This window comes from Barbus barbus, assembly GCF_936440315.1.
Source record: "Barbus barbus genome assembly, chromosome: 9".
Taxonomy (NCBI): Eukaryota; Metazoa; Chordata; class Actinopteri; order Cypriniformes; family Cyprinidae; genus Barbus; species Barbus barbus.
The window spans coordinates 10,864,301-10,877,634 of NC_136737.1; positions in this window are offsets into that span (position 1 = coordinate 10,864,301).

The following is a 13,334-nucleotide window of genomic DNA, read 5'->3' on the forward strand; positions in this document are numbered from 1 at the left end:
TATCAAAATCTTGAAAAAAGTAAGCAGTATTCTCTGCTCTCAAACAAAGTACCACAAGAGCGATTCGAAAGCATCAGGAGCGTCTGCTCTCTCTGTACCTCTCACTGAACTTTGATGTCACACACCGATCGGTCTGCAGCATTGCTTCAAGTCGAACACATGTCTTACAGTGTTGGGAAAGGGGCCGTGCTCGGTGGCTCGATTGCGTCAGAGTCATGATTTAGCCCTGCCCAAAAAATTCTTACCACGAAAATGGTGAAAAACTGTTTAACGGTCTAACTCCACATTTAAGTATAGTTTTCAGTCTTTGTAACATGTTTCAGCAATGCATTTCTAATATTTATAATGTGTTTACAAACAATTCTTAGAATTGACTTTACACAGACTTTAATGTTTAGTAAGTACAAGACAGTTTTAAAAATAAAATAAATAACAAATAAAATAAAAATAAAAAAATAGCAAAATCTGTGAGCCAGATTAAAATAAATATAAAAATGAAACTGTTCAGATAATATTTCTGAATATAAAATTGATATATTTTATATTATTTATTATAAAAATAATATTTATTTTGAGCAGCTCAAAAGGAGGGCCTCATACAGCCTTAAGTACCATAGACAAACTCCAGGATGGAACAGACTGCAAGACTGTATATTCACTGTTAGCAATTGATGTAATTTTTACAATAAATTTTACAACAACGCATTGTATTCATGTTTTTACTGTAAATGCAAATGCATTACGGGAAATTTACGGACAGTCCTGTAATATTATTGTAACTACACTGTAAAAGCATTATTTTACAGCCACCGCATAGCATTGTGGGATCGCTGCTGTTTTAATTTTGAAATTACGCGGCTAACGGTACCAGAAGTATTTAATCTTTTTTGGAAGAAGGAACACGTCTCAGGTATGTAACGTAAAATCTATTTCATAAGTCTATGGATATATTAATACGGTGATCTGAGTGAGTGCTGATTGTGTCGTTTGGTATATTTCAGAGGTATATTTTCAGATTTCTCTTGAACTGTTATATCTAAACATCATCTCCTCGGCTCGCCTCTACTAACGTACTTGCTTGGAACCTCAACGGAAGTGAAACGGAAAAAGGTAACGTTAACACATGCAAAACCACCACAATGTCGACAGCTCAAATAACGTTAGCATCATTAACGTAAGCCCATAGACTGTAAAAATAAGCATTACTCCGTTCAGCTTCCTTAGCTCAGGTTAGTATTGCATTACACATGCAACCGGACAGGCTATTGTAAGGTTATTATGACTTCTGTTTTGCTGTCTTTTAATCGTGGGTCTTGTAGCTTGTAGATGTTACGGTCACTGAATGAACACAAGAAAACATCAGCTGAAATATGGGCTTTACTTAAATGTCAGTGCTGGGATCTTCTTCACTACGTTTACATGGACATCAGTAATCTAATTATTTATCTTACTCTGAATAAGACAATATTTTGATTACGGTGTTTACATGAGTTGCTTTTAGAATAATCCTTTCATGTTCCCATTTTACATGTTATAGTAGATCGGTTAATGGCATGCGTCATTACGTCCCCACGTGACGCCATCCGACGTCCCCTCCAGAATTTCAGTATAAATATATATATAGTTCATCTTCATGATGATGCCATATACAGTATTGGGTGTTTCGTTTTTAATTTTATGAAAGCTTCAAAGTGCAGTTAATTATATGTACGTGCAGACGACGGTGGTGTTGAAGCTCTTTTATTTGCCGTCAAACGGTTGACCTGCAGTGTGTGTATCCTGTCACAAATGTGGCGAAAAGTCCTACCCAACGGTAATAATGTGATTAAGGGGTTTACATGTCTGTACTGCACTTCAATTATGCGACTAAAATAGGAATACTCCACATGTCTTAATTCGATTTGTGTTTACTTCGATTATGACTTTAGCTGGACTAAGGTAATCACAAATCTGTTTACATGGTAGAGTCTTAATCAGAGTATTGTCTTAATCGTATTAAAATCGGAGTATTGATCTGTAAGTTAGCCATAACTGTGAGCAGATGTTATAACGTTATTGTGCTTGGCGAACCAGGAAGGAAGAGCAGAGCATGTGTCAGGTAAGCTGTCTGTATCTAAAATAAACTGCATTTAAAGTCACACCAGAGGTGTTCAGCTGGGATCAGGACTTGGCTTTCTGCAGACCAGACAAGTTCTTCCACACTGACTGAATCAATCATGTCTTTTTGAACCGTGCCTTATACACAGAGGCACTGTCATGTTAGAATAGAAAAGAGTCCTGTCCAAACTGTTGCTATAAAATTAGAAGCACGCAATTCCGTAGAATATCATTATATGCTTAAACATTAAGATTTGTACTCATAGAAATTACTGAAGTAGTCAAACATGTTCATTAGAAGGCAATATAGTGTATATTAAAAACAGCCATTTTTTTTTATATATTCAATGTTGAGCGGACCATTTCTTTGTCTCAAAGCCAGACTGTATGGAATATTAAAGTAATAATAGATTTGTAAATGGTATTTGTTGTGTAATTGGTAATACATTTTGTAATGTTAATACGTTTTTTTTTTTAATTATTATTCCCTAGCCCTCTGCCACAGCTGCTGATATCCAAAAAGAGACCCTACCCAGCACACCTTGCTTAATTGTGCAAGGTATGTTCTTCCCTTATTTGGTAAAGGTTTATTACAGGGCTTAAGGTTTTTTGGGCACTATGCCAGAACTCTAGGCTTAAATAGCAAGGCTTCCAGGGAGCGTTCCAACCCAGCCAGGATCACTGAAAACTGTGTATCGCTGCACAAGGAGGCTACTATTTTATAGGCGCACTGAACTTGATTTTTTATTGCACCCTGAACATATTTCAGGCACAGAAAGTTTCCTTGTTTTAAGCCCTGGTAATAGTTGTTACATGGATATATGTGCCAAAAAAGAAAAGAAAGACTTCAATATAAGCCTATTGCATCCATAAAAAGCCTAGTCTAAATTACCAAAAACCATACCATAACTTCTCACAGCCGATATACCATAAGTCTCCAAGCTGATAAAATTGGTACTTTCGCCCATCATGCCAACACCACCACTCGTGCACGCGTGTGTTTTTATGTAGTGCAGCTTTCTAGTGCTCTTTTAGTTATCATATTGTGTTAATGCATTGCATTTCAGGAGAGACATTAAGCACAGACAAGTGGATGATGTCCATGGAAGGAACGATTGTGATGGGGCCCCACAACAATCTTTTGAATGGAGTGGTAGCGACCTTCGCTGGTTACAAACAATTTTGCAAAAAAAAAAAAAATATATATATATATATATATATATATATATATATATATATATATATATATATATATATATATATATATATAAAATTGGAGAGGGTTTCCATCAGCTCTGTTATGAGAATTAGAAATGGACAAGAGAGGAGTTGTGAACAGCTGTGGGATCAAAACATAAGGGGCAACTTAAAACACCAGATAGAATTGCAACAAATGAGAATTTATGCGAATACATCCGTTCAACAAAATATCTAGTCAATCCACATAAAAGTTTTTATTCACATTCGAATGTTTTATGTGAATTTTAACCATTTCCAGTCAGGTTTTTTTTTTATTTTTTTTTATGGTTAATATGTGCATTAAAAGGCTGTTAAGTGTCTTTTCTACCTAGAGTTGGTATTCCCCTGCAGGACATTTATGTAAACACAGATGAGTCTGACAGACATCAGTTTAGCATTACGACTTTAATTAATTAATTAATGATGTAATTTTTTTCTTAAGTATGGTTAAGGTATTTTGCAGACGCTTTTGTCCAAAGCGACATACAATATAGTACATACATACAATGATATTATATATTTAAGAAAACAATGTAAAAGCCAATGTAATTCTAAATGTTGTTAATGTTAAATAAATACATCAAGGTCATTTATTTATATATGAAAACTTTTTTTCCACTCTCTCTGTTTTCAGAGCTTTTTGTGGAATCAACTCCCAGATGGGCAGCAAAGCAGAGAAGCGAAAAGGGCTCAACGCACCTGTCTGCACCCTCTTAAGAAAACTGCTGGACTTTGAGTTGATGGGCTAGTATTGATGCTAGCCCATGTAACTGTACATGAAACAAAATAAAATATGTCTATTATATTATTATTGAAATATCTAAAATGTGTGCTTGTAAAATGTTTTCTTATTTTAAAGCACTTCTACTCATTTTATAAATTTATTCATTTAATGGCCCAGGACCTAAATACATTGCAGATATGCTCACTGAATATAAACCGAACAGACCTCTCAGATCATTAGGATCGAGTCAGTTAGAAATACCAAGGGGTTCACACAAAACAAAGGGCAGTCTGCTTTTAGCTATTATGCTGCCCGCAGTTGGAATCAGCTTCCCGAAGAGATCAGATGTGCTAAAACATTAGCCACATTTAAATTCAGACTCAACACTCATCTGTTTAGCTGTGCATTTATTGAATGAGCACTATATTACGTCCGACCTGACTGCACTGTATTTTATGTATAATCATTTTCTATTTTTAAGTGTTCTAAGTTCATTTTAAATCAATTTCTAAATCATTATAAAAGTTTATTTCTCCTAAGAGAAAGATAACGGTAGAGCACGAGGGGCGTTTTCTTTTTTTTTTCTTTTTTTAAATGTTACTTTTGTGATGTTATTTATTTTTTAAATTCTTCAAAACAACAGTTGAAGACAATACTGGCTCATATTATTATTTTCTCTTTTTTTTTACAGTATGTCTTTTCTTTTGGAGGGGCAATTTTTGATAGCATTAGTGACTTATGCACTGTTAATGCCTTTAACCACAAGTGCCAGTTTTATAAACTCAGGCACTAGTGCGTCTTTGTTTTAAAATGCATAACTTTTGCTACAGTTGCGCCCAGTGGTCGAATTGTAAAAAAAATTCCGGGGGGATGGTGTGGTCGGAAGAGAAGAGGGGGGAGGGGGGTCCTGTGGTTAATTTTACACAATGATTACAAAATAGTTTTCTAAGGTTTCTATTTAATGAGAAAATAGCCTTATTAAACAAACTATTATTTTAACTATTCAAACTATTATATAAGTTTTTTTTTTCTTCTAAGGCCTGAAATAGAGGAATTTTGGCCAATATTGATAACTAAACAATATTTTGCTGAATGTGTTTTTGTGGTGGCACCTTGGCTGGTTTAGGTCCGTCATGAATAAATATGACAATAAAACCGCCAGTAGGTGGCAGCAAATCCCTGTTTTTATAAATGACTTACTGCATCATTCAAATCAAATGATTCGTTCAAAACGGCTGATTCAACAGAAACGAAACAAGTGAGACCATCCCTGCGTCCCAATGTGCATACTATCCACCCTAAATAGTATTGAAAATTGCTAATATAACAAAAAAATTAAAATAAATTTAGAAATAAAAAAATTTGGATAGTCTGCACATTGGGACAGAGCAGGCTATCTGAATGGACCGCTGAATCACTGGCTCACTCGATTCGTTCAAAAACTGATTAATTCATGGAATGAAACTCCATGTTGCTCTGCGCTGTTGTATAAAACTAATAGCACATTCATCGCGCAGTGAATGCTTTTTGGACTCTCAAGATTTTTTTTTTCTTTTTCTGAAAGTTGTATAATGTCAGTTCTCCTATCGTCTCTCAGTCACACATACATTATGTCAGGACAATGTCTTTAAATTCTAATCAAGGAAAAATCATACCTTCCGTTTTCTTCTTTTTAAAGAACTTAAAAAGTTCAAAAAAACATCATTGCAATTTTTTATTTATTTATTTGATACAACATTTGATTAATCAGTGCATGCTGATAAACTTTTATCATAGTTTATAGTTATATGGTAACGAAAGTGTTCAACATTCAACCCGTTCTTTTTCATCAGTATTATTTGTGATGTAAATTTTGTGAACAGGAATTGCTTTTTTTTTACTTTCACTTTCACTTTCAAATTCTTCGATCTTGGTGTCACGCTTTACAAGAAAAGATAATTGTCTGTTTTGCTTATATCTATACACCTTTCACTTTTTAAGACTAAAGCAAAATATGGATCTTGTTATTCTTAATTAAAAAGCACAACAAAAATAAAACAGTATGTTACAGGGATTAGACTGTTAGACAGGGATTAGACTGATTAGGCAGGGATTGTAGGTGGGGGGAGTGAATGTACAGCACTCTCTCCACCCTCAATACCACGACTGAGGTGCCCTTGAGCAAGGCACCGAACCCCCAACTGCTCCCCGGGCACCGCAGCATAAAATGGCTGCCCACTGCTCCGGGTGTGTGTTCACGGTGTGTGTGTGTGTGTGTGTGTGTTCACTGCTGTGTGTGTGCACGTTGGATGGGTTAAATGCAGAGCACGAATTCCGAGTATGGGTCACCATACTTGGCAGTATGTCACTTCACTTCACTTCACAATGACAAACTATCTTATATAACCTTTATTAACAAACTGTGGTTTTAGTGGTGGGGATGGTCATTTTTTTCGACCAGGGGGATGCCATCCCCCCTCAATTAGAGCCCTGGTTGTGCCTATCGTTTACACTACTCTGCCGTTTTCGAGGTCGAAAAAGGAGATTTTTGAAAACGCTGCACACCCCGTTTTAGTTTGAAAACTCCGGGGTTGCGTTTCAGTGTAAACGGACCAAAACGGAGACTTTTGAAAACGATGCCCACATTCGCTCTGCATACCCTTGACGACCATGTAAACCAGTGGTTTCAAACTCAATTCCTGTAGGGCCGCAGATCTGCAGAGTTTAGCTCCAACCAGCTCCGAATCACACCTGCTTGGAAGTTTGTAGTGATCCTGAAGACCTTGATTAGTTGGATCAGGTGTGTTAGATTAGGGTTGGAGTGAAACTATGCAGAGCTGTGGCCCTCCCGGAATTGAGTTTGAGACCAATGGTGTAAACAATAACATCATGCTCGTTATTGTACCCATAGATATGTAATTAGACACGTCCGCCATCTAAATAATAGGACTCTACCTATACATATCTGTGGTTGTACCTGCATGAATGGTCATGTGACATGCGGTTTCGGTTCTGTAGTGTAGACTGTTTCTGAAACGCCAGTGTAGACGAGGATAGTTTTCGTTCTAAAACGCACAGATAGAAGAATATGCACCAACCTATTTCTTCTTCAGTATCTTCCTGCTTTATTCCGCAGGGTTCTGGATCAGTCATGTTTTCAGCTTTCTTTCATAAACTGTTGTGGGAGGAGCTGAACTGTAGGTGAATTCCTGTGTGGTTGGAGGAGCAGATCTGCCAAAATCAAAAATAAATCAGTTATCAAATTGATGCTTTCATTAATTCACATACTTAAATCATGTCATGTTTATCCATCTATCAAAATGTAAAGTTATTTTTTTTTTATTAATTTACATATTTTGAGTACTATATCTTTCTAGTCTTTCTCACATTTGACATAAGTATACCACAAAATGTAAATTTTATGCTGAGGAAAACACTTGTCAGAGGCATTAACCAGCACACGCATCTGCCAAAGTACAACAGAGCAAGATGTGGTAAACGCTTATGCTTTTTTATTTGAAGTGCTTATAAATATAAAGCATTCTCATGTTTCAGACAACTTCAGCAAGATCAGCTACCGATCGCTATCTGCTGATAATTGCCTCTAATGATTGGATTGGTGATCTCTCAATTTGCCAATCTCAGAAACCATGTAAAAGATGCGCGCCTGCTGTGAGGGGTATGGCATGACGTGCAGCAGTGCCGTCTCAATCTGTTTTTTTATACATTTGATTACTTGGTTTCTTATTCTTGTTTTATCTGCCTGTTTGCACAGCTTTAGTGAGCTTGAGTTGAGTAGCTTTATCTGTTCAGGGAAAACTGATCAAGGAAACATAGATCTAGATCACCTCCTAGTGGCCATTATACACAAAGAAACTTACACTTCATGCAATATTGCTTAATAACCGAATGTATTCTGATACAAGTTTTCCACTGTGGAAAAAAAAAACTGTACATGAAACAAAATAAATAAAATATATGTCTATTATATTATTATTGAAATATCTAAAATGTGTGCTTGTAAAATGTTTTCTTCAGCCAGTTGAAATGCGGTACCCAGGTCCTAAAAGTAACACTCGCCAAGCGCCAAATGAGAGTAAAAAATCGATGTTGGTGAGTATATGTAACAGTGTCAGTCGCCTATTGGCGGGTAAAACTTTTCTGAAACATAATGCAATGTAGTGAGAACAGCAGCCAGTTTTAAAAGGGACTCGCTGTTTCTGACACAAGCGAATAAAATAATCACAAAGCCATTTTAGACATTGCACCAGTAGCATTTCAACAGACGAAAACACGCACAATTATGTCAAAATGCGGTTTTGGCGAGTTACCTCGTAAGCGTAGTCTTAAATGACAGTAAAGAGTTTGGAGAAAATAGGACATCTGTGTCATGTGCATCAAGGTTTAAAGAGACAGCTGTCATTGATGTAAATCAAAGAACAAAAGAAAAAGAGAAATCACTGGACTGCTCTAGTCACTCATTAATAAAGATTAATCTGTATAGTTTATGCAGATACAATTTATAGTTGATGTGAAGATTGTTTTAAAATCACTTAATATTTCAGAGCCTATTAAATGTTAAAAATAATTGCTTTTAATTATAATGTATTGTTGAATGGCTAAAATTAATAGGGAAAATTGAGGGAAAATGCATTTAATAGACACCAGTAGCAGTATTGGTATCGATGCTTCATTAATAATAGGCTACTTAGTAAAAAGATGCCATTAAAACAAATTTTAAATATACTATCTTTGTGTTGTTTCTACATTAATTTAGAGGTTCAATGTGAAAGTATGACAATATAAATATGCGATTAATCATGATTAATCACAAAAATGTGATTTTTTTTTTAATCAATTGACAGAAAGCACTAATGTTAACCTTTTATAGATTTTAGACGTCAATTTAATTTCTAATTTTATAGGTTCCCCCAGAAAGATCGAGATGGCCCCCACCCCCCTTCAAATTTTCAGTTTGATAATCCGGCCCTCAAATGAAGCTAATTGAATAGCCCTTCTCTAGTCCGTTAATATCAGGGATTAAAGTGAAAAAAATTCTTCTGACTGAAATTTTTTTCAGGCCAAGTCATATTCCTTTAACCAACACTATTTAAATAGTCGAGACCAATAGCGTGGAAGATGTTTTAAACCGCTTTAATATTGCCAGTTTGCGTATTTTAAAAGCTATTTTTTTTATCTATGAAAAAATTATACATACCTTGACAAATAATCAACCATCAACATAACTTTTCAGTGCATGTTTTTATTTATCTTATAAGACCAAACAATGTTTTGTGAAACTCTTAATAATTAATAATCTTGAAAGTGCACTCTTGTCTTTGACAACTGATTGCATTAAATTAACTAGCGGTTGTGAGACTGTGAACGACAGGTCATGCTCCGCTATGAAAGAACAGATGCGCACTTTTAGATCACACACACGGTCGGCCATAGATGCATTAACCCAGGGGCGTAGCCATCATTTCAAAAGTGTGTGTGTGTGTGTGTGTGTGGGGGGGGGGGGGGTGTCTAGTGTTATACCTGTTTTGTTTTTTGTTTTTTTTTCAGTTAACCCTTGTCTAATTGACAGGTTTTATTTTTAATCATACCTTTTTGCTTAATATGCTTTATGATTATATTGTTATATATGATTATAAAATAGAAGGAAAGAAAGATAGAAAAAAGAAAGAAATACAACAGCGTGTCACTGGGACAGTACCCTTAAAAGCACATCTTTGTACCTTATTTACCCCAAAAAGTTTCATAGTTGTACATATTGGTACTCTAATGTACTAATATGCACCTTTTTGAGTATAAGTTACAAAGATGTCCTTATAAGGGTACTATTGTTTACATATTTCAGATTGTATTTTGTGTGTGTTGTATGTACAGTACATGGCACACAGTAATGGATACTTGCACATTCACATACTACTTTATTCTGTTCTGTTCTATTATACATTAGTCTGATTAGTCTATGTTAAAAGAAATATCTTATATATTCACTCTCAGCTGTGAATTCACTTCTGCCTCTGTCTACAGCAAATAAAGCAGTGTTTGAAACATGTACATACAGGGAATAGTGACATACAGAAGAAAATAACTAATTAAGTACACTGCTGGACAATAACCAATCATTTGTATCCTAAATTAAGTTTTAACACTTTAGAATGATAAACACATTCACTATTAACTATGACTTTTGCATCAATAAACTCTTCATTTACTGCTTATTAATAGCTTGTAAGGTAGTCGTTGTAGTTGTTAAGTTTAGGATTATGGGATGCAGAATATGATCATGAAGAATACAGAATTAATATGTGCTTAAGTGCTAATAAACAACCAATATGCAAGCTAATAATTACCTACTGTAGTTAAAAATGATAGCTGAGAAGTTGTTCATCATACTAATGTTATTTTTTATTTGTCTATATTTGACTAATTATGTGTTTTCTATGATTGGTCCATATATAATCCTACAAACGATCGTGTATTAATAGATTTTATACAATGTAAAAACAGCCAGGTGTTAAAAGCCACTCTATCAGTTCTTCTCAGCTGTGGAGTTTGTTTTTCTTGCGTGTCGTCCTAATTCTGTCCTAACAAACCTAGTATTACTGTTTCTTGTTCATTCTTGACAACACATAAACACGTCAAATTAGTGCAATAATGACAGAGCAGCCCTAAATGAAGATCGGTCCTGTATCAGATCAGTGCTTGCATACTTGATTGAAATACATCATGTATAGTATTGGCAGTTAAACATGTCACAATGCTGCAAACGCTGTAAAATCTCAGTTCAACATTATCTTTATTCTTATTTGAAGGGTTCTGATAACATACATACGTGTCAAAATAAAAGATGTTACAAAAGAGTTACGGAAAAATACACTGAAAATAAATAAGTGCATGTTTGTCCAGGCAGTTTTTTGTTTTCTCCATATAATGAACATAAAAACTCGCTAATTATTCAACAAGAGCAATAGGCACAGTCGCTGAACACATGCCAACTTACGCTGCTTGACTTCTTCGTAAAAAAAGGAGGGAAGAGTTTCTTGCCGCTTTGAACTCATCTCGACCTCTAATGAATGATGGATACAGCGCGGGACCGCGGGCGCGAGCCTAGGCTTGTCGTGACGTCACAAACTGAGTGACTGATTGCCATGGAAACGCAAACGTCATGTATAAATTATCCTGTCTCTTTGAATTTTAAATCATTCTGCATTTATATACATTGCTCCATTAAAAACTCAAGTTGCCGAGAACACAACTGTCCAATGAAAAAGTGCGGGGGACGAATTTACTTTTTTATAAAAAGTGGGGGACACGCGTCCCCCGCGTAATCTACGCCCCTGCATTAACCTCCGTTGTGGTACTTGTCGCACCAGGCAAGGAGCATGTGTACTGTAGAGCATTGTGACTAGCTTCTGATTGATGGCGAGCTAGCACTTTTTTTGCCATTATTGCCATATTGAAGTCTCCTGTGGCATACTGTGCAAAGACACGTACCTGGCTGTTTGATTTTTTTAGCCCACGAACTAAAAGGCTTGCCATTCTCCCCCATTTCGCCAAGCCAAGCCCATCTCCATTTATTTTTTACACTTTTATCGATCTCTGATACATCGGAGCCTTCCTGCATTATAAGTGTGTCCATGCTATCTGAAATATAGTTCTACCTCAGCTGTAGCCTGACATGCAAAAAATAAACATATTAGAATAACTTTTAAAATGGATTGAACACACGGAGCACTTTTTTCCGTGAGCGGGAAAAGAAAACCCGGAGTGGATCCAAAGCGGAGTGATTACAGAACGCTTCGAGAGGAGAGAGGAACTTGCTTTCACTCCACTCCAGGCTTTGATCACATCCCCCTCAGCAGGCTGAATACACCTCATCTTTCCTTAATTTAAGACCTATTCAAACTGAAATTAAGACATTTATTACCCTATTTGAGAAATGTAAGCCTATTAACGGCCTTAAAATTGTGAAAAGTGAATTTAAGACATTAAGGACAGGCGGAACCCTGCAATTGACGGAAATCCGTCATAGACACGTTGCAATTAACGGAAATCCGTCGTAGCGACGGAGAACTTTAATCCCTGCAGAATACAAAAAAAAATAAAAATCCAGAAAATCACATTGTATGATTTTTAAATAATTAACTTCCATTTTATTGCATGAAATAAGTATTTGATCACCTACCAACCAGCAAGAACTCTGGCTCTCACAGACCTGTTAGCTTGTCTTTAAGAAGCCCTCCTATCCTCCACTCATTACCTGTATTAATTGCACCTGTTTGAACTCGTTACCTGTATAAAAGACACCTGTTCACACACTCAATCAATCAGACTCCAACCTCTTCACTATGGGCAAGACCAAAGAGCTGTCTAAGGACACTAGGGACAAAATTGTAGACCTGCACAAGGCTGGGATGGGCTACAGGACAATAGGCAAACAGCTTGGTGAGAAGGCAACAACTGTTGGAGCAATTATTAGAATATGGAAGAAATTCAAGATGACTGTCAATCTCCCTCGGACTGGGGCTCCATGCAAGATCTCGCCTCATGGAGTAACAATGATCCTGAGAAAGGTGAGGGATCAGCCTAGAACTACACGGGAGGACCTGGTCAATGACCTAAAGAGAGCTGGGACCACAGTCTCAACGGTTACCATTAGTAACACACTACACCGCCATGGATTAAAATCCTGCAGCGCGCGCAAGGTCCCCCTGCTCAAGACAGCACATGTCCAGGCCCGTCTGAATTTGCTAAAGACCATCTGGATGATCCAGAGGAGGCATGGGAGAAGGTCATGTGGTCAGATGAGACCAAAATAGAACTTTTTGGTATAAACTCCACTCGCCGTGTTTGGAGGAAGAAGGATGAGTACAATCCCAAGAACACCATCCCAACCGTGAAGGATGGGGGTGGAAACATCATGCTTTGGGGGTGCTTTTCTGCAAACGGGACAGGACGACTGCACCGTATTGAGGGGAGGATGGATTGGGCCATGTATCGCAACATTTTGGGCAACAACCTCCTTCCCTCAGTAAGAGCATTGAAGATGGGTTGTGGCTGGGTCTTCCAGCATGACAATGACCCCAAACACACAGCAAGGGCAACTAAGGAGTGGCTCCGTAAGAAGCATTTCAAGGTCCTGGAGTGGCCTAGCCAGTCTCCAGACCTGAACCCAATAGAAAATCTATGGAGGGAGCTGAAAATCTGTGTTGCTCATTGACAGCCCCAAAACCTGAAAGATCTGGTGAAGACCTGTATGGAGGAGTGGGCCAAAATCCCT